This window comes from Parambassis ranga, chromosome 13, assembly GCF_900634625.1.
Source record: "Parambassis ranga chromosome 13, fParRan2.1, whole genome shotgun sequence".
Lineage (NCBI taxonomy): Eukaryota > Metazoa > Chordata > Actinopteri > Ambassidae > Parambassis > Parambassis ranga.
In genome coordinates, this window is record NC_041033.1 from 21,820,720 (window position 1) to 21,846,889 (window position 26,170).

The following is a 26,170-nucleotide window of genomic DNA, read 5'->3' on the forward strand; positions in this document are numbered from 1 at the left end:
GCCTCCTCTCGATATGAATCTCATTCTCTGCAGTCTGTTCTCATCTATATTGTGTTGCTGTCCTTATTTTTCTGTCTACATTTCGTTTCATTTTTCCTCTCTCTCTCGCTCTCCTCCTCGCCCGTCTTGTAATGTTACACGCCATTTCCCCAGATTGCTTCTGCTGGTGTCGGAGTTACACGTTGAAAGATTTATTACTGCTATTTGTTCTTTTAACCACTTCCCGGCTCTCCCTCTGTCGATCTGCCCATCACCGTATCTTTACAATTACTTATCCGGCCACGTTCGCCTGTCAGCTTTTCTCTGACTTTGCTGCATTATTTTTTTTTCTGCAGGCCTCCTGATGCCTGACGAGCCTTTCACTCCTTTTTCTCTGCTCCAGCCTTTTGATCTCGTGGCTGCCATCTGCCTTGGCATGAAGGGTCTAAATAATGGATTCCCTCAAAGAAAGCAGGCCGCGGTCGGTCAGTGAACTGTTTCACCTACTCCAGTCATTATTAAAAATCTGCCCGGTGACAGATGACAGCCTGCAGGGGGGGGGTCACAGATAAGCCGACATCTAATCCAAAGGCAGGCAGGCAGGTAGTGTAGGTGCTGTCCACAGTCCGGTCCTGGTTGGAGTGCGGTCTGTCCATCTGCAAACTGCAGCGGTTTCCATATTAATCAGATATTGATCAGCCCTGAAGTGCAATACGCCTGGACGGAGGAACGTGGCCACTAAAATGGCTGCCAGGCTGGTGTACAGTGTGTGTGTCGGCATCGGATGATCTGGCCTGCATGGCGATGCTCTGTGGATCGCTGTGCAGTAGCTGCACGTTTGAAGCCATCTGCCTGTCATGTATTGTTTCAGGCCTTTTCTGGGCCAGACGATACATTGGTGACATATTGGCACTTGATGATAGAATGATGAAGCAACAAAGGTCCACATAAGGAGGCAGACAGGGCATGGTGGTGGTTGAATAATGTGGTGTGTTTTTGCTCAAAGGTCTGGGTTTCGTGTCCCCTCAACAACATCGCTAACTGTTTTATTTTCACTCAGGTTTTTGCTTGTAGTTAGTGTTAGTCATTGAAGACTACTGGTTAAGGTTAGGCATTGAAATTCAGACTAAGAACCCCATTTACACATAGCCGGGTATTTTGAAAAACAAATATTTCCTTCCCTCCTTTTTCCAAAATAACATCGTGCACACATCGTTTTCAAAAAAGTTTCCATTTACATTAACACGCTCCCAAGAGCCGTCATGACTACACCAGGCCTGTGGGTGGCAGTGTAGGAAGAAGGAGAAAGCCAAGCAAGCCAATCAGAAGCCTCATTGACGCAGTCTGGCTCTTTGAGTCAGAAGTTGCTGAACCTGGAGACCCAACATGTCTCCGCTCCTCTACACAGTAAGAGGAGCTGTGTTTAAAATGCAAACATGTAAAAAGTGCTGACACCAACAGAAATGCAAACTCTACCCGGAATGCTTCCATTACTAGACTACAGCTGTTCTGGCAGCCGAACTACACAAAAAGGTCGCAACAACTGACGGCAGACTGCCACAAACTCAGTTTTTCTCCGTTTTTGTCAGTTCACATTGAAACGTGAATACAGCGTTTTCCAAAATCTCCACTTTTGCCGGAGAAAGATGCCAAAACTCAGTTTATGTGTAAATCAAAGGCACAAACGAAGGGAGAAGTCTTTTCAAAATACCTGTGTATGTGTAAACAGGGTTTTAGGGGTTAAATTGTCTTTTTTTCCACACACATTCAGGAAGACCGTACCTTTGTTGCTTTCAGTGCGTAACAGTGGAAACTAAAGTGGTGAGATATCGCACACTAAGGCTAAAAATGTGTTATAAAAAAACATGTGAAATGACTTGTGATGGTGATACCAGACTGGAGCCTACCTATCTGCACTCAATCCCTTCCTCTCTGTTGGAGGTTAAGCCTCCTCCTAGTGTCGTGCGTCTTCATGTGAAATCATCAGCCCAGAGGCCACAATGTGTTTAGGTCACATCGGTTGCACTTCGACTGATGCTGGATCTGAATGGATTCATAGGGATTATTTATACTGATGCATGATGGGAAACGGGGTTTAAATTAAAAATCAGCTATCGATGCTGTGACCTTTTTAAACAGGCAGATGATCTCATCTCATTATTTCAGGCTGATTTATCTTGTAATTGGATTATCATCCTTATTATTAGGCCACATTCACAATGACATTATCTTCATAGAGACCAGCTTTTTCTGTGCATTTATATTAAATTCATGCTAAATCGTCCTTTACTAATTATAATGCTAATATTACTAACAGGCCCTCCTTACTGCTCGCCTCAGCCTGAACATCATAAAATCAAAGTTAATTCATCATGTCAATACGTGACCTGCATGCTTCTGCACGCTCTCCATCATTAGACACACACAGCTTTATGCTAACGTTACAAAGTTAAAGCCTTATTACATTAGTTTCCTTGTTTGTGACAATTAGCAGCGACAGCACAGGGAGGATAATCCGGCTCGTTCTGCAGCAGGAGAAAATTAAAGGATTTCGTTTATCACTAAGAATCAAAGGCTTCTGAAGAATGTGGACACAGCTGCACTGTGGTGCTTTTATTTAAAGAGTGAAAGCTTAAAGAGACAGGTGGCCGTGAGACTGCTTACACACCTCAGCTCCGCCTCTTTGCCCATATGTCACAGATGTCACCTTAAAGATTATTATTTATAAAGTTTTTGTGTTTTGAATAAGGTCAGAGTGACGTTGCAGAAGGTAAAACAGGCAGGACAAGAATATTTTTTAATAAAAGCTGCTGGTCGCACTTTTATGGTTATTTTTGGTCAGTCTGTGGATGATTATTTATGTGGTGATGATTTCTGATACATACATCGCCAGTGTGTGGTGTAGGATTGCTGTGTAAGCATGTGGGCGTTATCGTTGTTATTGTTGGGTGTGTGTACGGCGCTGTCCACAGTACTGAAGCAGGACTGTTGTGACCTTCCCTGGTCACCCCGGATTGTCAGACTCCGTCTTCTGTAATCAGAACATTGAGTGAAAGACAATACACTTGGTTTATAGTTTCGCCTTTTGCAAATGGGAGAACACTCAGTGAACACAGGCCTTTCAGTCTGCTTCACTCCCGTCCATAAGTGTTCTGCCCCTCCCTGGACACAGGCTCGTTTTATTGAAAAGTGGAGGTACATTTGCATAATAGATAAACAGTTTTTCAAGACCTTCGTTGGTATTACCATATTGGGAAATGTTGCCCTTTTATTCCCACCTACAAATTATAATAATTGGTTTAACATATCTCTGTGAAACACTCTGCATCCTTCCTATGTTGGATGATTTATCTTGCGTCCGATGCCTCCCTATTTTTCGGCCCTCACCGCATCAAAGGGATATGACGAACATCCACCCGAACTCCCTAAAAGTAAGGATGTTTGTGTGTGAAAGAGTGTGAAAACCTCCCTTTCTTCCCTGTGAGCCAGGATGCATACGAGTAAATATGTGCTCTGTATCATGTCAGTGTGTAGTTAACCTTATATAATCCCACAGGACTAAGGTGGAGACGGACAGACAGATGGAGCAGTCTGTGCCCCATACCATGTGGCTTGTTAATGCATACTGTGACTTTTTTCTCCCCCCTGAACAAACCCCTTTATTCCACCTGATGTGAGAATAATTAGTGAGTCCATGACAAGTTGTGGAGGCACCTTCACTTTAAGGGTCGAGATGTTCCTGAGTGAGGTGTTAAATGTACCTCGCTGTGTGATGAAGTGCTGCTATCAGTGTGATTAATGTACTTTCCAGCCTCATAATGAAGTGAATGCACACACGTTCTGATTTATTTACATTCAGTGTATCAATAAGTTAAATTAATCACACCAACCAAGCAGAAAAATGACATGATTGATTTTCACAGCCTACAGTCAGCAGCACATATTTTGAAGCGTAGACTCTTCTTCGCCTTCTTCCTTCTCTGTCTCCAGTGTTTTTGGAGCGGCAGTCGTCGGAGTTCCTGACAGCAGAACCGTCAGAATTCCCTGCCGTAATGAGTTTCCCTCAGCCCTGTGAGCCCTCGTCGGGCTCACAGGGCTGAAGGTGGGCCTCTGGTAAAGTGCACTGTTTGTGGCTGTGGATGCTGGAAATGAAACTCTTGTAATGGACGTGCAGCAGGTTTTGAAAATGGACTTCTAACCGCTGAAAGGATAAAAAGCCGGCCTGTTTTTCTGCTCCGTGTGCTCCCTGCGGTGAGCTGGTAATTGACTGCTCTGGTCTGGTGTTAAAAACGACGACAGCAGCATTGGCTAAGAATACTGAAGCAGGTCTGATTCCCCATCAGCTCTGTTTGAGAAATGACGTGCTTTTAGTGCAGATCATAAATCCCTCCGTCTGTGAGGACGAGCCTCGCTGAATGAGAACCATCATCTGTGGAGCTGAATTATGCAGCCATTGTGTGCTCCTTTAATAAATCTGCTAACTAAGCTCATCTGGTTCAGGAGCTAAAAGGTGCCGTCCGCTGAGGGCTAAGGTCTGGCCCTTACCCCGACACTCTGAGTAATGAGGCCGGATGTGCACAGATAGATTGATCACTGTGAACACTCAAACGGAGGTGATGGATCAGGGTGGTGCTGGCTGGCAGTGACTGAAATTCACCAAGACAATTTTTAAGGTTGATGATGTTTCGTGTGACTAAATAGGAGCCTATAAGCTGTCTGCTTTTTATGAACCATTAACTTGATGCTTGTCACCAAACCTCTTCGTTAGACGTTCCCTCTAATCAATCTTTCTTCAGGCCACTGCTGAGGCTCCTCTGTTTGCCTGAAACTAACGATGAGTCCGTGTGAGAGCAGATTGAGAGCTACTGTGATCTATTGATCGGAACTTTTTGCATATCAAAAGCTGAAGTAGTGCAGAGTGAATGTGGAAGGTGGGATGTTGCACTTCTTCGCTGGTGCATGTTGTGTTATCAGTTCACCTTTAGACCCCGTTCACACTGGGGAAATCAATCCGGCTAGAGCGGGATTTGTATCTGGATATATCCGGAACAACGCAAATCCAGATATATCCGGATTGATCCACCTCTGGAAGGTGGATCTAGCCGGATTGGCTCAAATGTGGCCCAGGTCTGAACGCATATGCAGCTAGCGAATCCCGCTAGTGACATGATACTTCTGGTTCACAGGGACAGTGCCGTATGTAAACAACCGTCGAACTATGACAGCTTTGAGTTTATTTTCAACAGGGCTAAAAAGGAATAAACTGCTTTTTGAAACCGAAAGAAAACAAAAGAACGAGCGACATGGGACAAAAAAAACGTACAATGCATGCACACGCAGTCCTAGCGCAGCCTGAAGAGACTCTGTATATTACGAGGCGCCACCTAGTGGTTTGGAGGACAACAGACAAGCTGGGTTAAGCCGGATTGAACGCAGACATGCGTGTGTTTGAAAATAAAGCTTAAAGGCGATCTGGATTCAATCCTAGTCTAGCTGGATTGACTTTCTCCAGTGTGAACGGGGCCTTTGTGTGCAGAGGTGGATTTAAAGGATGGAGCTTCCTCTGCTGCTGCTTGTCACCAGGGTGTCCTTCTTTAAAGCCTTTTAATGGCTGCACATTAATTTCAGAACTGCGTCTCTGCCTGTGTGAGAAGCAGTGAGAATCCTCCTCCATCCATCTCCCTCCCGTATCTCAGGATCTCTCACCTGGCAGCGGCCCGCTGTGGCCTGTGAGCCGTGCTCCACACCTCTCCGCCTCCCACTGATGGACGCATGCTGCTAAAGGGATTACTTGTCATTTTGAATTTGGGTCCATTCTCTGTGTGTTTGCAGCCTCTGTGTTGTCTGTGTTATGCTGCCTCATAACACAGACACCATAATGAATGTGACCCGCAGTGTAAAGGTGACATCATGTTTCCCATGTTTCCCGCCTGATGTCAGATTTCTGTGACATCACTGCTCATCCTGCTCATTTCTCCATTTTCTTCTGTGGTATCTGATTAAGCATGGCAGCTGTTTGTGGACTCTGCAGCCCCCTCCTCAGACTCACGCTCTCTCCTCTCTTATTTAGTTTTAATTATCCTGTTATTTTAGATTTTTGGGCTTTTGAGTGAACAGGTTTGTTGTTGTTTGTTTGGAAAGCGGCAGAGAAAAATCAATAGAGTCAGATGTGCAGCCTGCTCTGGCCTGTGGACCCACATCGCATTTTAGTGCAGGTGTGAGCCGTGTTTCACTTTATTGAATTTGCTCTTTAGTGTGTGTGGGTGTGTGTCTGTGTGTGTGTGTGTGTGTGTGTTATTGCCTGGAAGGCTACAGTGTCTTGTTTACTCTTGAGCTCCAGCAATTTTATCTGCCCTGTGACGGGATGTGTGTGTTTTGTGTCGTCATGTAGGCTCCTACCTGCTGCTCTTGTCTAATACTGAAACAATATTGGTCTGGAGAAAGTGTGTGTGTGTGTGTGTTGGCAGTATAATAACAAGACAGACAGAATGTGGATGACAAATAAAAACAGATCAGATCTCTCTCTCTTCTTTCTCTCTCTTGTTCGCCCTTCTTGACCTCAATTTCATGTTCTCCTCTTTTGTTGGTGTCACACACACACACACACACACACACAGTAAAATCACACAAACACAACATGATCAGTTGCTGTGCCTCAGTTTTGCTCATTTCTGTTTTGTCGCCCACACAGTTTGTTCCCTCTGTGTACGTTTCATTGTGTTTGTTTGTGTTTTGATTCTCGGATTGTGTTGCGATCGGATTGGCTGGCAGGTGATTTTTTTTTTTAATATCAGGACATCTCACAAAACTGGCAGATGACGGCCATCTTTGTTGGTGAATACAACCAGCAGAGCACATACAGTATGCTCTGCACTTGCAGGAGAGGAAGTAACTCTCCGCACCAGCAGGGGGCAGCAGTCTGTGCTCATCATTCAAAAAGGGTTAACTGTAGCTGCAAGCTAAGCAGTTTAGCTGTTGGACCGTTTGCACATTGAAACATGCGACTCTGTCATCATCATCAGGACATCAACACATCAGAGTCTCTTTAGGGACAGTTAACCAGCCAGTCTTTATTACCCCGATCCAAGCTGTGACCAATCAGCATCCCTCTGCTGGTGGGTCCTTTAATTCACAGCAGCACCTACACATTCTCATTGAACTAAGATACTGCACTCACTGTTCCACTCCTCCTTTAATGTTAGAATAAAAATGTCTTCCGGTGTGTTTTATGACGACTAATTAGGTCTTCCCCACCGCCGCGCCATGTGACCGGACAGAATGTGAACTTGTTAATTGTGCCGCAGCTTCTGCAGGGAGCAACGATAACGAAGAGAAAAAGCTAATTAACACAATCAGAGGAAACATGCAGAGATACATGACAGCTGTTAGCCAGGAGCATGACTCCGGTCAGACGAACATGGGCTGAGAACAAACACCCAGCGGCAGCGACAGCCACATGCTTTCAGTTCATTATGCTCACTGTCAACAAACCAGAGGACTTTAGACGCCATTATGGAATATGTGACTCCTGCACCCACGTTTCCCTCCAGTGCGCCACATTAACCGGGTGGAGAGTTTTATTTTTTAAACTCAGATGCAGCCGTCACTTGCAGGAGGCCACCAGCAGCATGAGAGGGGTTATTTCTGGTCCTGGTGTCCTCACTGAGTCCAGCGTGTTTTGGAGACGGGGACGCTCAGCATCAGAATGTGTTCTGCTGTGTTTTGTCCACCTCAGACTGTCGCTCCGTGTGATGACAGCCACCCTCTCACCTCAGCACTTTAAGCTCACAAATGTAATGACGGATGACTTTTTTTGATCAAATCTGTTACAGACTCGAGAGTGTGTGATGAAACACTCGTGTCTGTCCTCATGTTTTTCCATCTGTCAGCTGCTGCTTCAGCTCCGAGTGTTTGCTGCTCTCCGAGCTGACAGGTGGAGTAGCGGTGTCAGCCTATTAGTGAGTATCTGTGTGTGTAGTTTTAGCGATTTGTCCCTCAACTGTAAATACATATGGACAAACTAGCAGCTGTTTTGAAGCTAACTATTTAATCCAAATACAGGCAAAGAGGCGGAGCATGAGAGGAGCTGAGGTGTAGTCAGGCAGCTCCACATCAGCACCACCTGGGGCTCAAAGTGAGAGACAAACAGTTTTTGTATCATCCTGTAAACATGTTTATTTCCTGCTTCCATTTTAACATAGAGGTCTAGTGGATTGAATCACTTTTGGAGCCACTAGTGGTCACTGGAGGAACTGCAGTGGATTTACAGTTACAGTTTACAGGTGTTTGGGGCGGGGCTTGTTGTAGTAAAAATGAAAAAATTCCTTGGTAAAGTTGCTGCAAAAGAGCCTTAAGCCAACCCAGAATCTTTGTTTAAAAAAACTGAAGTGTCCTTCAACAACACGTCCTCTGCAGCAGGTGAAAATGTGATGCTCACATGTTGCTGACACCACAGCTGGCCTTCGTCGACACTGCAGCAGTCCTGTAATGTTGTATTTCCTCCCTCTCATCTCTCTCACGCACACTTCCTCTTCTGTTTCTTTTGTCTGCGCTGATCAATATTCCAATCTACACGGCCAGGAGAGCAGCACTCATTCACCCGTCTCAGACACGTCACAGTGAGAGAGGAGACAGACGGGAATGAGCTTCATGCCAAGACACTGAAATTCGCCCTCAGTCTAACACTGGATAGGCTCTGCTTTAACATTTTATTCACCTGACAAGGCCCTCAAAGTTTATTTACCAAGATGTCAGGAGGAACGGCGTCAATAATCAATGCAACGCTGATGTTTGTAGGGTTTAATCTCCACTGGAGGAAAAACACTGAAAATGTGTCTTCAAGGCTGAAGCGTGGATTCTTAAAGTTGTTAATGTTTTTTTATGATTAAAATTATAATGTAATTTACACTTTAATTGACTGTATTCAGGGCATCCAGTAATTACACTTCCTTTACTGTTTCAGGGCAGCTGAACCCAGAAGACCCCATTAGTTTGGTTTGGGTAAGTCAACTTCCTTTGTTCATCACACACACACACACACACTGTACACAAAGGTTGTTGTGATCACTTGGTTTATGCATGAACAAATGTTTCATGGAGACACACACACACACACACACAGTCAGAGTGAGAGAGTCACGAAGAGGCTGCATTGTGTCTGAGGCCAGCTCTCTGGTCTCTCTGAATACTAAACACCTCCCTGCTGTGTGTGTGTGTGTGTGTGTGTGTGTGTGTGTGTGTGTGTGTGTGTGTGTGTGTGTGTGTGTGTGTGTGTGTGTGTGTGTGTGTGTCTGAGTGAATTTTGAACAATTGTTGACATAATTTTATGTACTTGCATAAGATAAGAGACGGTGAAGTGAGATATGAAGGTGTCTTTCTGATGGACAGACTGAGCATGTATGAGCAGGTGTGTGTGTGTGTGTGTGTCCCTCTGGCCTTCATGTAACAGGAGAGCAGGGACTTGTTGCTGTATAACCTCCGTGTTTGCAGCGTTTGTCTCCGGCTGGTTCTTTTTCTGTTTTGTTGTTACAAAAACTTTTTGTGTTTCATTTTTTAATTTCAATTTTACACAAGGCAGTTGCATACTTGCAGTCAGTTTGTGTCCTCTGTACCTCACTCTCTTTATTTGACGCATCATTTGAATATACTCTTTGAGTTTGCTGGTCCTTCTCTTCACCTCTTCCTCTCGCTGCCTCCCTGTTCTCGTGTTTCTTCTCCTGAATCCGGCTCATGGAGCCAGGTGAACCTCTGACTCCTCTGTCCTCTGTCCTCCTCCATCTCTGATGTTTAATGGTGACAGTAATTGTGTGCTGTCATGTTTGGGATTGGATGACTGACCTGTAATGATGTGAGTGGGATGAGCTGGTGATTAAAAACCATCCACCTCTTCATTAACACATTATTACTCCTATCGTATTACACTTTATTACACTGAGCCACATCTGCGCACACCGAGTGTGTGTGTGTGTGTGCGTGAGAGAGGTGTGTGTTTGTGAGTCATGGAAAATTAAATTCCTCTGATCGCCATTTCATCCAACTCATAAAGGTAGAATCAAATCAGAGGCGCCATAAAACTGAAAAAATGCCTTTGTCTGGTCTGATGAGTGTTTTCTGTCACATATCTTAAACATTTTATTTACTTTATCGATGTTTTTATATGCGGTGACACTTTAAGAGCCAGTGCTTCATGGTCTTATGGTGCTTTATGTCTTTATGGACAACGTATCTCACATGGCGTCCCTTTGACTTCATCAGAATATTGATCCTGACAGACACATCTGGCGGTTTATTGAATAGAGCTCCGACCTTCACCACGTTGAGAGTGTCTGACTCCACCTAAACTCCTGATTCATCCAAATACGGGCAACGAGGATTGATTTAGTTCTGTCCTCTTTGCTTCGTGATGGTTGATCTCACAGCACCCTCTAGGTGAAATGACTCTAATGACATTTTAGAGTTAAGATGTAGTTTATCCTGACAACATTTAATCGTCTTGTCCTTGAATTTTTATATTTTCGTCACGTTCTCTGTGGCCCCATTAGGGCTGTGTTCCTCACCACAGCTGCCCTTGACGCCTCTGCTCACACTGGAGACTTTCCCATTTCCCTTTGCTTCCATCTGTCTGATTGTGGCACACATATTGGTGAACTTTGCCCGATTTGAACCTGCAACTCTGTTTTTCCATAATGTTATTAACCTACAATCTGACCCCTTCCTCTGACTTTAACTAAACAGACTGATGCACACCGATAGCTTTGGGTTACAGAGTGAAAAGTGTGCTGTGCTGTGCCATGCTGAGTGTCTGTGATGTGAAGAGTCTTGAGTCCCAGAAAGGTTACGTTATGTGTGTGGCTGCCTGGATACAGTGGTGGGTGGAAGGATCGCAGTCCAGGGTGGGAAAGATGAAGAGTAGTGTGTGTGTGTGTGTGTGTGTGTGTGGGTGGAGGGTGGTGCGTTGTAATTGGCTTTCTCAAACCAGTGTCTGTCTGTGTGTGTGTGTATGTGTGAAGACACAGTGATCTATAACGAGGACATAATTGGTGATAACTTAAAGAGGACTTGAAGTCTCTCTCTCTCTCTCTCTCTCTCTCACTCGCCCCCACACACACACACACTTTATATTTCCTCTGATGAATGTGTGTGTGTGTGTATGTGGCTTCCACTCAGCTAACACATCCTAATAAGGTCAGGAAAGAGCACAGATGGAAGGATATGTTTATCTTTATCACCACTTAGCCTTATAACCTCTCCAAGAACACACACACACACACACACACACACACACAGGGTACATGAACCCCTCCCAAACTGGTGAGCACTGGATGTTTGATAATGCTGAAAAAGACCAACAGAGGTTGAGAGCTTCTTCCCAGGAGGAGAAAATCCCAAGTTGACATTAAACATGTGTAGAGCCACTAGTGAAGACACATGGGAGCCAGACGGTAAAGACACTCGGGACTTTACTCAACAGCAACAATGTCCCTCTTGAGGTCTTCTTGGTCACAGGAGGTGTGGTTAATCCTCAGGAGAGCTGCTGGCAGTGAGGAAATAATCAATGTTGTCCATGTTGTTCTGAACTCACACAGTGTGTGTGTGTGTGTGTGATTTTTTTTGTTTGATTGATCTGATGTCCCTGGGTTAATGCTGACAGGGCGATGCAGGTCGTTGTCTGATAACTGGTCACTGTTATTAAACAGCTGCTACCAAAAGAAATCAATAATTTAGTGCAAAATGTTTTTGTTGATCCTCCTCAGGTGTAAGAACGGTTTCCATAGCAACAGTCAGCAGCCAGCAGCACTAACATGCTGTCTGGTGTTTGGTTTCTCTGATTGGTTGTGTGTGTGTGTCCATATGTGTTCTGTGTCCGGTGGTGCTGCCACCATCCATTGTCTTCCACCCCTCTGGGGTCGGGTCGCAACCTCTCTCTCTCTCTCTCTCTCTCTCTCTCTCTCTCTCTCTCGCTCTCTCTTCCTGGCCACCTCCTCCTGCTCCTCTGGGGCATACTGAGGTGTTCCCCGGATGTCCTTTGTCACCTCCCAGAGCCCAGAGCACCTCACTAGGGACGGCAGCTCCTCGCCGAGCTCCTCACCCTGAGAACCGCTTCTATCCGTGATCTCATTCTTTCAGTCTCTACTCACAGCTCGTGGCCTTAGCCGAGAGTGTGGACATAGATCGACCTGTAAATTGAGAGACTGGTTTTTTGGCTCAGCTCTCTCTTGACCAGAGACCAGACCGGTGTTTGTACAGTGTGCAAAGACTCAAATCCAACAGCTCATCAGTTAGCTGAAGAATAAATCTGTTTATTCACTAATGAAAATATCTGTAAGAAATTTAATTTAAACTGATTCAATGAAACTGAAAGCTCAGACACACACATCTAGCGGTGGTGTGTGTGAGGGTGTTAAGTGTTATCTGATGTATCGGATTAACTTGTAATCAGAAAATTAAGGATTGGACACACACACACACACACACACACCGTCATACTAGACATTAAATGAGCTTGTACATTATTAACCATGCTAACCAACAGAAAGCGTGTGAGCGCCCCCGGCCTCAGCTCACAAAGGTGACAGCTGATGTAGAGCCTGATTACCGGGGAGCGGAGGTGCTGCTGTTTGGGTATTTGGAGAGCACACACACAGTAATGAGGGCGGTATGAGCCGGCATGGATGGAAGGAAGGACCCTTTGTAATTATAGAGGGCGGCCGGGGGTGGGAGATGGATGGCTCTCAGTCACACACAGACACACTGAGTGAACTTTGCTCGGAGATGCAGCAATGGAAGAACGAAGAGATGGATGAAAGAGAGAGGAGCTCAGTAACCAGTGTGTGTGTGTGTGTGTGTGAGGGAGGCTTTATCACACTGCTGCTTACTGTAATGCCCAGAGAGTGACAGATTAATGTACACTGTGCATTCATGCAGAGCTGCAGAGTCTAAAACCAGAGAGAACCATCGTCAGTTGTTCTTCTGGGAATCTGCCGCTCTGCACATCCTTTAACTTGACATCACAACAGCTACACTTCACATGGCCTCACACATTCCAACCGTCACATGATGCATGTAAAGCCTCTCTGCACACACACACACACACACACACACACACACACAGGCAGGTCGCTGGTTAGGATATGATGATTCAGCCACGTCAAAACTAGAGCCTGTATACAGTTATTTCAGTGGTGAAATGAAAGAAAAGTGGAAACACTCTTAACACAAACACACACTGTCTGGATTAATGAAGAGAGGAAGATGAGGAGGAGGAGGAGTTAAGGAGGAGAGCAGCAGGAAGTTCAGAACATCCTGAGGCAGAAAGTTTAAGTTCAGTCCAGGTTTTAACAGAGGTTCTGATGCTACTGATTAGAATATTATTGATGTGTCTGGATCTCAGTGGACAGCTTTGTGTTATTCTGGTGGTCACAAAACGACACCAAACAACCACTGAGACACAAAACAATCACAGGAAACACAATACAGCCACAATGATGCACAAAGTAACCACAGAGGCAACACAGCCACAGAGAAGCCTCAGATACACAAACAGAAACAAAACCCACCGCAAAGATACACAAAGCAACAACAGGATAAACACAATTAACACAAAACAACTGCAAAGAGACTAAAAGAAGAACCGGAGCAGGATCCTCTGCTGTCTCCTCCTGTTCCAGGTCTCAGTGTACATGTGGCCAGTGGAGGGGGAAGATAAAATGTCCCATCATATTACCACATATAGCTTCTGTACTGCGGCGACTTCTGCAGATGGACGATCTGTAATGATGTGTAAAGCTGGATCCATACTCCGCGAGACAAAGACATTTTTCCCCCCTGCAGACGTTACGCCCACAAAATGACGTCATTTTTTGTCTCTGACCGCCCGCTGATCCGCACTCCTGTGCACAGGGTCCGGGCCGAACTTTGTCTTTCAAGGCTGTGCGGCAACCATGCTGTGATTGGTCGGAATTTATTGTGGGCGTGATGAAAGTGGAGAAGCGCAAGAGCCTCTCCAGGTATATAGGTAGGTGTATAAACAGCACTGATTCATCAGATTTAGATAAGACCATACTGGTTTGCATGATGAGCAATAAAAGAAAGAAAGAAAGGCAAGTCAGGGTGATTTGTCACCAATAACTCCAGACTGCCATTCACACATACCAGATGGTGACTGTTACCATTCTATATACTCCTACATACCCGGGCATAACAGGCTCGTTAACAATGTCTGTATATCTTTGCTATTGTTACTTTTAATGTCGCATCTTCACAGCTCATCACCGGACAGTTTGAAGTATCGCAGGCACATTGGAACACAGTAGATGTGCAAATGTGGTCATAAAGGCACAAACACTGAATCTTTGCTATTGTTACTTTTAATGTCGCATTTTCACAACTCATCGCCGGACATCTCACGCTGTTGCAGGCACCCTCTCTGTATAATGCCCTCTTGCCATGGCACAAGTCCTTGTGGTGTGTTAAAAAACTCAGTAAAGTCTTTCCTTATAGTTTAGTGGGCGGGCCGTATGAGGAGTTCTGCACACACGCGTCTCGCGGAGTATGGTACCTCAGTGCGGAAAAGACATTTTTTTTGTATCTCTTACCACCCGTGGAGCGCGTTCTCCGCTCTTTGTCTCGCGGAGTATGGATCCAGCTTAAAGTATGTAATGGGCTGTTCCATTAACTGAGCAGAGCTTCGTCTTGGTCAGCAGACTGCTGGGATGTGTTTTAAATTTGTTGTTTGAATTATAGGCCGTGCACACCGTGTCCTCACTGGTATGAGGACCCCTTTGTCTGCTTTTGTGTACAGTTGTTCTGCACCTCCTCTCAGTTGTGTGGTGAAAATATAAAAAGGAGGAGAAGCTTGTTGCAGATCTGAGTCCGGATCAGTTTTACTCAGATGCATCCGGTCCTTCAGACCTGCTGTGAAGTGACAGGAAGAGACTCCCCTGCACAGCATGCGGATACACTGAAAATGCTGATTATAACCATGAAGGCCTGATTCAGATTGTTCTCTAAAATTTCCCAGCATGCCCCAGGCTCATTGTTGACAATCATCCCTGCTTACGATGCAGAGAGACGTCTCTTCTGATGACAGATATTATCGAGATATGAGCAGCCTAGCTGAGCCGCAGAGGGATTTACCGCCACTTGTTATTACACCTCCTGTTCTGCTGCACCGCTGCAGCCAGCACGGCTTCTTAATCCCACCTTAATGCAGCGTCTTTATATAAAACGGATACAGCCCAGTATGTTGACAACAAATTGTTTTTACCCCTCCATCGCTGCGTTTCCACTCCATCCACGCTGCCTTCCTGTGAGGTCGTCCGAGCGTCACGTCTGCAGATTACAGCTGAATGTTGAGTAAATGGTTTCCACTCAGCCATGGCATCATAATCCATGTTCCTCACAGCGCACGCAGCTATTTATTAACAAGCATGTGAGGATTAGAGCCTGTTTTATGATGCATTCTCCTTCCTCCTACATACAGCATGAAGCCATGGTGAATCTTTATAACACAGGTAACACAGGTATAACAGAGGTTTTACACAGAGGTTACAGATTAAGAAGATAAGATAAGATAGATAAGATAAAACTTTATCTTTATTTATCCCGAAGGATTCTTGAAGCTGATTTTTCATGTCTGTGTGTGTTATTTACTGATTGCACAGACTCACAGCTGAATAGATAAGAACATGAAGTGTAAAGTAGCTCCATCTTTTATCGTTTCAAGTCAAACAGGCCTTTTTGTGGTCATTGTGGTTTTGTTGGGACTTCACTGTGACTCTGTGTCAGGTCTGACGTAGGCGATCATGGATCGTGTGTTGTTTATTCGTGAGGATGTGTTGCAGAAAAAGCAGAGTTTGTTTTTAACTCACAAATCTGGATCTGTTTCTTTAAAGTGAGAAAGATGAAAATGTGAAAGTTCAGTCTCCGACATGTTTCTGTGTGGATCTCGTACCTGTCCAGAATCCCTCCTCTTCCCCAGTCCTGGTCACTCGTTATAAAAACTACAGCACCAATTAACCATTTAAGTAGGAGCTAAATAACTCAGTAAATAACTCTGTAAAATCACACATACTGCACATCTGTAGCTGATTGGACCAGAACAGCCACAGCAACATTATATTCTTCAAACATAACATTAAGGAAGCAGTACACCCATTGTTCCGGGGCCTGGACCTTCCTCTCCACTGCACATTAACTGTTGTTATGGGTTACAATGGAAGACAATCAATGAAGGTGTTTGTAGCAAAAAGAACTAAATCACCGCGGCCTGACAAACCCTATAAATCACCTCTTGTCATCAGAGTTGTGCAAAAAGGATTGATTCCATCCACTCAGCCCGCAGCCGCTGCCACGTGTTATAAATCATGTTTTTTTTTACATGCTGTCCCATAAGTCGCATGTACGGTGATTTCAATTAGCATTGATTATTTAGTGCTGCGGGCGTTGGAACGTGCTGCAGCTCGTACGTCTTTTAAATGTCAGTAATGACACTCGTCTTCAGGGCGTGATGCTGACTGCCGCTGCAGGCCGAGCCTGAAGCCGGGTGTGTCAGCACCTTTAACAGGTGTCACATCCACAGATGATTATTATCCAAACAGACACTGTAAGGATGTGTAAACAGTATATAAGAAGTGAGGTACAGCATCTCTTATGTTTTGCTGATGTGTCAGCTGCCATCAGTGACCATGGTTTGCGCACCATCAGCTCCGGCGGCTGGATGTCACAGTGCGGTTTAATTACTCCTTTTAACAGGCTGTCAACGTGTTTAATGCTGCTGTAAAGGTTTCACATGGAGGTCCGTGGAGAATACCTCACGTCTGAAGCTGCCTCTAGAGGCCGTATGTGGAGCTGCAGTTTCATTTTCAGCCCCAGAAGATGCTACTTGATCCAAACGGGTCCTCTCAGCCTGGCATCAACAAACAGGATATATGAATAACATGTAACTTGTAGTGGTCGAGGGTCATTTCAGGCCACCGTTGTAGCCCCTATGTTGGGGGTGTGTGAGCATCATGTGACCACCACCATCCTGCCTGCCCCCGCGTTCCTTCTGTATAAATCTGTTGCTTTATTGTTCCATGATGGGATGACGTGTTGGGTGATCGGCCAGTATGTCAGCAGTGTTTTGTTTTGGCATGAAATAATACGAGTAGCATTAAATCCAAGTTACTGGAGGCGACACAGCATCAAGGATGTTTTAAAATCTATAGTTACTGCACACTGAATGTCATGAAGGTGTTATTGGTCCTCTGTGCCTCTGAAAGCTCCTGATCCCAGTCTTCTAGGTCAGTCTGGAGTTACAACCTGTTCTGACATATCCAGCATGTTCCAGGTTGAAAGTGGTCTCTCTGGCTGACAGACTGTATAATTGCTTTGCTGACCTTTCTGTGCTAACTCATTAGCCGGCGTGCAGCTGAATGCTGGAGCTCACAGCGCCGCGGAACTTTCTGATACTTCATGCAAATAGACAAAACAATTCACTGCGTCACCTTATCGTGGTCTGACATCATGGTCTGACATCAGCACGAGCTGCTGCAGCCCCGTTACCACTCAAAGCGACAAACGCAGACAAGAGAGTCACATTTTAATAAGCGTCTCTGATCCACACAGGCCCACCCACTGCACTCTCCTAAACACCAGCCCGAAGACGCTGTTTACATTTGCATAAATCAGCTGACTTCACACATTTCTGTGGAGAAGTGAGAAGATTACAGGATCAGAACTCAGAGAGCTTTTTGTTTTTCTATAATCCAAAGTGCTTGTAGTGCAGCACTCATCCGGCTCTGCTCCACTCTGAGGTTCCTTATTTCTACATGATTCCTTTTTTCTACAGAAGATAATCTGCGGGTGTTTGTTTCCTCTGTCGAAGCCTCACAAACAATCAAAACATACGTTTCTATCTCCTTTGTGTTCTTTTATAAAGGATAATAATGCTAGTATATATGACACTCATGGTGTTTTTCTTGGATGAAGAATGGATGATGGATGAATCTTCAGCACTCGTCTTCCTCCTGTCATGTTTTCTCACATCTGTTAATGTGAAGAGGAGCTCTCGTCTTCACAGTGCTGATGTCATCAATCTGTCAATCAACCCAGTCCCATACCGGTCCTGATCTCTCCTCCTCCTCTTCCTCCTCCTCCTCCTCCTCAGCATCGTTCATCTCCTTGTATCTCCTCAGGCTGAATATAAACACATTGATGAGTTAAATCACATCTCTCCTTGTTTTCTGCATGTTGTTACTATATTCTCAACAAAGTTGCTTTCAAGCAGCTAAAACACTTCAAGTTTAGAACATTAGAGGTGACCCCAGGAGGATCCACTGCTCACACAGCCCCCAACATACAAACAAACAAACAAAAAACAGAGACTTCCAGGGCTGGAAAATGATGCCAGTACAGTAATTAAGTGCAGTTTCTCTAGTGGCCACATGAGGGCAGGGTCTAAAAGTGAGTCAATGCCCAGGTACGTCAGTATGGGTGAACACTAACAGGTGTTTGAAGAACTGTTGGGAGTCTGTGTGTGAGGATCCGGCGTGTTGGTAACACCTCAGTCCTCCTGAACTCCTGGTTAATGCAAATACAGGCAAAGGGGTAGAGCATGAGCAGTGAGGTAGTTTACGTAGTTTAAGTTTACAGTGAGCATCTGTTGACCTGCCTTAACCTCTCACTCTCCACACTCCTTCCTGTGTGTTAGATCAACCATCAGCACAGTTTGACAAATCAAACTTTCACCAATAAATAAGGACAGAACACACTCACTTCCTGTCACAACACCTCCTCCAGGAGGCAGGAGGAAGCAGGAGGATGCGCTCCCTGCAGGCTGCACACATGCTGAGCTGTGTGTTCTCACCTTCACATCAGTGCATCACATTATGCTGCTCAGCTGAGCCCCGCTGTCAGCCGTGATGTCACTCCCAGCTTCTGTGGTCTCTGAGGTTGTTCTTGCAGAGTTGAGAACACACACCTGTGTGTGTGTGTGTGTGTGTGTGTGTGTGGTCGGTCCTTTGAGCTGTGCAGGTCAAACTGTCCCTCTGACAGATACTCTGTGAGGAGCCGACGTTACGCCTTCAGCCTCCGAGTTGTGTCAGTCAAATCTTCAATGTGACATCTGAGCTGCTCATTCACCGTGAGGGGTTAACTGTTTCAGCACTGACAGGTCTTCACACAGTGTGTCCCACAACTGTTTTCACCGTCAGTCACTTCATAGAAAGCAGCAGTGCAGCTGAGAGGACGGTTTGCATTTCAAATGTCTGTCCTACACCTATACAGTGTGAAGAGAGGAACACTGAGCAGACTGTTTGTTCAGAGTAATCCTGTTAACATGCTTTCATTTACTTGGCTTCGCTGTCAAGCAGGAAAATTGGTCAGCGCTGCTGAAAATGAACAATGAGAAGATCTCTCGGCTTGCTTTCTCTTCATGTCCTCATCTGGAACAGCTGGAGACCAGACCTTTTCTCAGATCTAAACTTTCTTCTTTCACCCTTGCAGCCCTCAAGTGGCCAGTTGAGGGTTCCTGCTTGTGTGATCTGCTCTTTCCAGACCCTTGCTTGATGTTTGGACAATGACGGAAGCTAATACTTTTTTTAACAGTTCAGCCCACATACATCCCCTGAAGATGGTCAATGCTCGGTGCACAGAAGTGGCCATGACACTCCCATCATTTGAATGTCATTGTTAAAAGGTTCAGGTTCATGTTTCTTTGTTCTAAAACTGACTGAGAAATGTGCTGCAGTTCCTCTGTAAAGCATCTTCAAAGAGAAAGTACAACATGCTGTCTTGCATACCAAAAAATCGTTGAAGGGTTTGAGTGAGCGGATGTAGGGTGAGAGCAGGTGAAGGCCGGAGGCCGAGCGAAGCTGGTGGGAGGCAGGAAGACGAGCGGGCTGCGATACTGTGGCACCGACGAGATTAGTCCATTCATCAAACAACACCAGAGTCTCAGAATGCAGAACCCTGCAGTGGGCTCACTGTGAGAGACAGAGGCTGCTCACACACACACACACACTCAGCATGTAGATGCAGGCCACAGAGGAGGTGACGGATTAGTTTGAGAAAGGAAGTAGTAGGTGTAAATTATTAAGGTGTGTGTGTGTGTGTGTGTGTGTGCAGAAGAAAACATGGCGCTTACTGTGCAGGATGTTTGGAATCTTGACTCCCTCCTCTCAGTCCAAGTGTGTAATACTTCCATCCATACATTGATCTACACACCTATCAGCCAATAATCAATCATCAGCCCTCTCTAACATTACATTTAAATATGTTTCCCTTCCATCACCATCATGGTGATGAGCCCCGCCTCCAACAAAAGGACATGCGTATCAACGATGAGCTGGTTTGTCTATGTTCTTCCTCTGTCCTCCTCTTCCTCCTTCATTGCTGCTGGGGAAGTATTGATAAACACAGAAACAAGAAGGAAATATTTACAGTAAAATACCTCATCGACAAAACTGCCAGTTTAACATGTAGACTAATGAAGACTTAAAAGTGAACAAATGTAAGATTGATTGTCAGGACGGAGGTCAGTAAGCCTCATTTAGACGTTAAAATGAATGCAGAAGAAATCGATATAAAAATCTAAAACTACTGGTTAAAAATGTTGATGAAGAGTCAGAAGGTTGAAGCAGCTGGAAGATGTTGAAGATGTTTTACTATTTATTAATAAAGGATTAATCAGAAAAGCACTAATGAATAACATGATGGAAATAAACAGGGGGTCTCGGCCTTTATGTAGCAGGAAATGACCAGTGTAGAGCCAGAATCCAACACACACACACACACATTCACTGTGAAATGAGATCAGTGTCAACAGTGAAGAGGGGCCGATTGGAAAATAAGGAGGTGGATGCGGTGACTGCAGATAGATTGACAGGAAAATAGATTGGAAGGGACAAGAGGCCGAAGAGTCAGCACAGAGCCGAACGGAGGGAGAGGAGGAACGAGGTCAGCGAGAGAGAGAGAGAGAGAGAGAGAGAGAGAGACAAGGGCCATGCAAATAAAACACAACCAGTGTGATGAGGAGTGAGAAATAGAAGGTGATTGTCTTCCATCATATAACAGTGATGTGGAGACACGGGGGGGATTTCCCATGCATACATAAACACCACACAATTAGGAGAGGGTGAGGAAATGAAAGGAGCTGATTGAAGCTGAGCACAATTAGAAGGAAGCAGAGAGAGAGAGAGAGAATGGGAGAGAGTTTGGATGCAGTAATCTGAAATAGAAGAAATGAGTCTGTTCCCGGTTTACTGCAGAGAATAAGAACGAGGCCCTGATGTGGTTTACGCCGTCATCCCGCTTGGAATGAACTCATTGTAGCGTGGCGTTAGCCTCCAGCTCCTCACTTCTCGGCATCATGACTAACTGGAGGTTTACAGTCAGTCCTGGAGGAGGAAGGGAAGGAGGACGAGGAGGAGATGTTCAGGGAGGAGATGTTCAGGGAGGAGGCGCGAGTGTGATGGTGACTACAGTTATCACAATGTAGTTTTTCTCTTTTCCACATTGTTCAAATTATATAAAGCAACTGAGTTGTTAGCCGTGCGCCCTCCTGTGGTCATGTGATGGGCTGCATGTGGATGTTGAGGGGAGACGCTTATGTGTGTGAACCAAATCTGAGTACGAGGCTCCAACCGCCGCCATGTCGGCAGCGCTAAAGTCTGTTTACACTTAATCCAAACACAGGCAGAGAGGTGAGGTATGAGTGGAGCGGACCAGGAGGATCAAGATTCACATTTAGCGGGCTGTTAAATTTAAAATATGTCTGAGCACAGAATCATTTTAAACGACACGTTGGGTCACAACTTGCACTCTGAACAAAGCGTTTTACTGCTGTGTGCAAAAAAAAAATCAAGAAATGTAATGAAAACTGAAGTTTGTGTCACATCTGATCATGTCCTCACAGACGGCCCTTCACAGCGTAAAATAAGGCGACAGCCTGGAGGCAGCAGCAGGAGGGGGAGGGCGGTTTTTCTTCCACAAACAACCATCAGAAGCACTTTGTCACATCAGTAACGGAGAATCAGAGTTTCTTCTAAAAGATGTGGACGCCTCGGTTCAACCTCAGCAGTTTCCTCATGGTTACTGCTGTCGCCATGTTGGGGACTGTCGCCATGTTGGCGGCGCCTGAGTCTGCTTAAACTAAGAGTGAAGCTGAGGTGTCACTGTGCCTGTCACTGCATCACTCAGCCCTGGAGGTTGCCACGTGTAATAGTTGATGCTAATGATTTGTTAGCATTAGTTAGCGCTGCCCGTGCCTCCTCCTCCTCCTCCTGGCTCTGGTGTTGTTGCCATAGTTCTATGAGCTGCTCCTCTTTTTCTGCTGTCCATCTGGTTCTGGTTGCTGTGAAATAAGTACACATCTGTTTGGTGATGCTGCCCGGTGTGAGAACCGGGGGGTGTTTCATCTGAGGAGGCTTGATTCAGGATCAGGTGGGCTCAAGATCAGGGAGCAAGATCAGGGAGCAGTTAAACAAGTGTTCAGACACCACACACTTGGTCGTTTGGACAGATCATGGCTTGTGTTGAGCCAGATTTGTTGGTAGCAAACTGGTCCAAAAACCTGTGTAGAGTGTAGCCAGCCTAACTCTGCAGAGATATTTGCATAAAAAGTCTTTTCAGTGGAACAAGTTGTGTCAGACTTTGTTGTTTAATTCATGTCCATCTGGCCTTTTTAGCTTCGCTAACTGTTGCAGGGATGAGCAGGAATCTGCCAGATTGATCCACCAGACGGCAGCGAAGTGTCTGCTCTGTGAATGAGCTGCTGTCACTCAGCTGTGCACCGACTCCCTGTGTTCCTGTGTTTCAGTGGAGTTTTGTCTGATGTGTTGAAGCGCTTTTCCATTAAACTCTGCAGGCTTTACTCTGCGAGCTTCTCTCCATCACTTGATGTCAGCGCTGTTGACATTTACCACCTATGGGTCGAGGCGGGGTCACAGTGAATGCAGCAGAGTGAGCCGATTCATAAAGAGCCGATTGAGTTGTCAGAAAAATCCCTCTGAAGGATGCGGCGCTCCGCCCTGCAGCCTCACATCTCCTTAATAAATACAGTCCACAGCTCTGTGGAGGTTTCAGAGTGACACTTTATGATCATACATATATGCATGTGTGTATAGACGACCCTGTCTTTGTAGACTTCCACCACTGGACACCCCGCTTCCAGTTTACACCACGCCATTATAGAGCCATCTACATGTTGCCAGCAGGGATTTGCATTTAAATGAAAGCAGCCTTTCAGATGTGTTATATGTTCAATAACATGGACACATCGATCGCTGCAGGTTTTCCAGGTTCTCTCAGTCGGTTTTAGAGACGGAGCTGATCGCAGAACGATTACTGCTGCAGTATTAATCGCTGTCACAGAGTCTCGACTTCTCATTGATTTTCCTTTTCCTTTCCATTTGATTAGTGAATTTCTCATCTCAGTGTGTGACTGATCAGCTGATTTACTTATTGATGATGATGATGCCAATGCATGATTGGCCTGCCTCAGTGCCCTTTGTTCACCGGCCAGAGATGTAGAAGCAGCAGGACGCCAGCCAAAGTGCTGAGAAGTGACCGGACTGCACTTCTGCTCAGAACTGCAGCGGCTGCATGTATTTCTAATCAGGAAATGACCGACCTTTAATGTGGCGCCCTGCAGAAGAGTATTACTCTTTCACCCGGGGGATTTAATTTGATTACTTTTTTCATTTTATGTATTGCTTTTCAGCAGGAGGCAGTAAAAACCTCACAGTGGTGGGCAGGAATTTAAGTAGGTGATAAAAACAGTTTTTCTGCTTTAACAAATGACTCACAAATAAACGTACAATTGAAAAAGGTTCAGACAGCCCAGGATGTTTGAGCCATTCACTGATGCATGCAGCAGATATTTCATCTTCAGAGAGCAGACAGGGACCTTTGCAGGACGTTCTCTGCCCCCGGTGATGCACTGTATGAATGCGTGGTCAGCACAGGTGCTGCTTCCCAGCAGGCGAAGCAGCAAAGTGCTTAGAGCTCCACATCAGTCATGGGTCCCTGAGGGCTGACAAACTTTCAATGTACAGTTTGAAATGACCGTAGAAGACCTCTCTAAGGGGCCCTGCCTGATTCCACTCACTCGCACACAGTCGCTGCATTTAAGACTCAAAAAAGTAGGAACAGTAAGACATGTTTGTTGGTGTCGGATTGTAGTGGTGGACACTGGTTGGGCCTCTGATGGTCAGTCTGAAAGCACGTGTATACTGTATGAAGCAGGCAGTGTTGTGATTTACTTTGAACTGGACCCAGTGTAAAGACCCAAAAGCAGACTCAGTCCACAAAGGCGATGGTCCAAGAGAGTGTGAGAGGCTGGAGTGCAGGATGAGATGGGAAACAGAATCTGAGGGAGACCAAGGAGATCAGATCATATCACTGCCAAAAGGAAGTAAAAGCAGACCTACCTGGCTGAGAACCAGTTACCACAGTTAAGTACAAGCTGCCTTTAAATGGGAACTGGGTCCAGGGTGGATACGGAGCACAGAAACAGGTGTGCTGCCACAGGGAGAGCCACACACCTCCAGAACAGAGGAGGAAAACAAGGAACTAAACACTGATCCAACAGCCAGAAGCAGACCGCAGAGAGAGGAAACGGTTTAAAGAGTTTAATAACAGCAAGATGAGTCCGGGAACAGCTGTCAGGAGGGGGTCGTATACAGTCCTTGCTGAGGGGTGGATGGAGGTAAATGGTGGCTGGTGGAGGGAGATCAGCTCTCACCGTTAAGCTGGATCCATACTCCGCGAGACAAAGAGCGGAGAACGCGCTCCACGGGTGGTAAGAGATACAAAAAAAATGTCTTTTCCGCACTGAGGTACCATACTCCGCGAGACGCGTGTGTGCAGAACTCCTCATACGGCCCGCCCACTAAACTATAAGGAAAGACTTTACTGAGTTTTTTAACACACCACACAAGGACTTGTGCCATGGCAAGAGGGCATTATACAGAGAGGGTGCCTGCAACAGCGTGAGATGTCCGGCGATGAGTTGTGAAAATGCGACATTAAAAGTAACAATAGCAAAGATTCAGTGTTTGTGCCTTTATGACCACATTTGCACATCTACTGTGTTCCAATGTGCCTGCGATACTTCAAACTGTCCGGTGATGAGCTGTGAAGATGCGACATTAAAAGTAACAATAGCAAAGATATACAGACATTGTTAACGAGCCTGTTATGCCCGGGTATGTAGGAGTATATAGAATGGTAATAACAGTCACCATCTGGTATGTGTGAATGGCTGTCTGGAGTTATTGGTGACAAATCACCCTGACTTGCCTTTCTTTCTTTCTTTTATTGCTCATCATGCAAACCAGTATGGTCTTATCTAAATCTGTTGAATCAGCGCTGTTTATACACCTACCTATATACCTGGAGAGGCTCTTGCGCTTCTCCACTTTCATCACGCCCACAATAAATTCCGACCAATCACAGCATGGTTGCCGCACAGCCTTGAAAGACAAAGTTCGGCCCGGACCCTGTGCACAGGAGTGCGGATCAGCGGGCGGTCAGAGACAAAAAATGACGTCATTTTGTGGGCGTAACGTCTGCAGGGGGGAAAAATGTCTTTGTCTCGCGGAGTATGGATCCAGCTTTAGTTCATTGCTAGAAAGTCTCGTTACCAAAGTCCAGAGGGGTCATTTGAGAGCAGAGCTAAGGCACATCAGCGGGAGCCACGCCCCGGGAGCTGTTACCATGGTAACCGCGGACAAATCTGCGACTCTTTAATAAAACACAGTTTCTTCATTGTGACTTCTTCCTTCCCTCCTCTGTGAGCTGCTGGTGGATAGGTTTTATTACCGATTCCTCCCTTCTCCCATCTATTCTTAATATTTAACATTTTCCTTCATGTGCTGCTCGTTCTGAGTTTCTCAGAAACTTTTTCTCAGGCTTCTGCTTCACATCGTGCATTTAAATGTGTGCTGCACAGAGGTTATTGAACAGCCTTCTAGGAGCTGTGGAAACTAACCTGTTGAGTCTATTTGATCCTTAAACATGTATAATATGAGGCTGTTTGAGCACACACAGGGCTTCTGCTCATGTAGAAGATGAGTTCTGGTGGTCTTAATAAAATCAACATGATGTTTGACTCAACCTTTAGAAATACTGTCAGAGGAAGACAGAGATGAGGAGGCAGAGTGAGAACAAAACAGGAGAGATGATCTGATGCAGAGTGGTGCAGGAGGAG

At 45.5% G+C, this 26,170-nt stretch overlaps 1 protein-coding gene across 1 annotated transcript in view; it reads left to right on the forward strand.

Moving 5' to 3' along the window:
• The window catches only part of slc8a2b (solute carrier family 8 member 2b), a 94,761-nt gene that overhangs the window by 26,690 nt on the left and 41,901 nt on the right, over positions 1-26,170 (forward strand). The window contains exon 2 of the mRNA XM_028418933.1: positions 8,942-8,979. The gene's annotated coding sequence lies outside the window, so the exon portion shown is untranslated. The remainder of the gene's footprint in view (positions 1-8,941; positions 8,980-26,170) is intronic.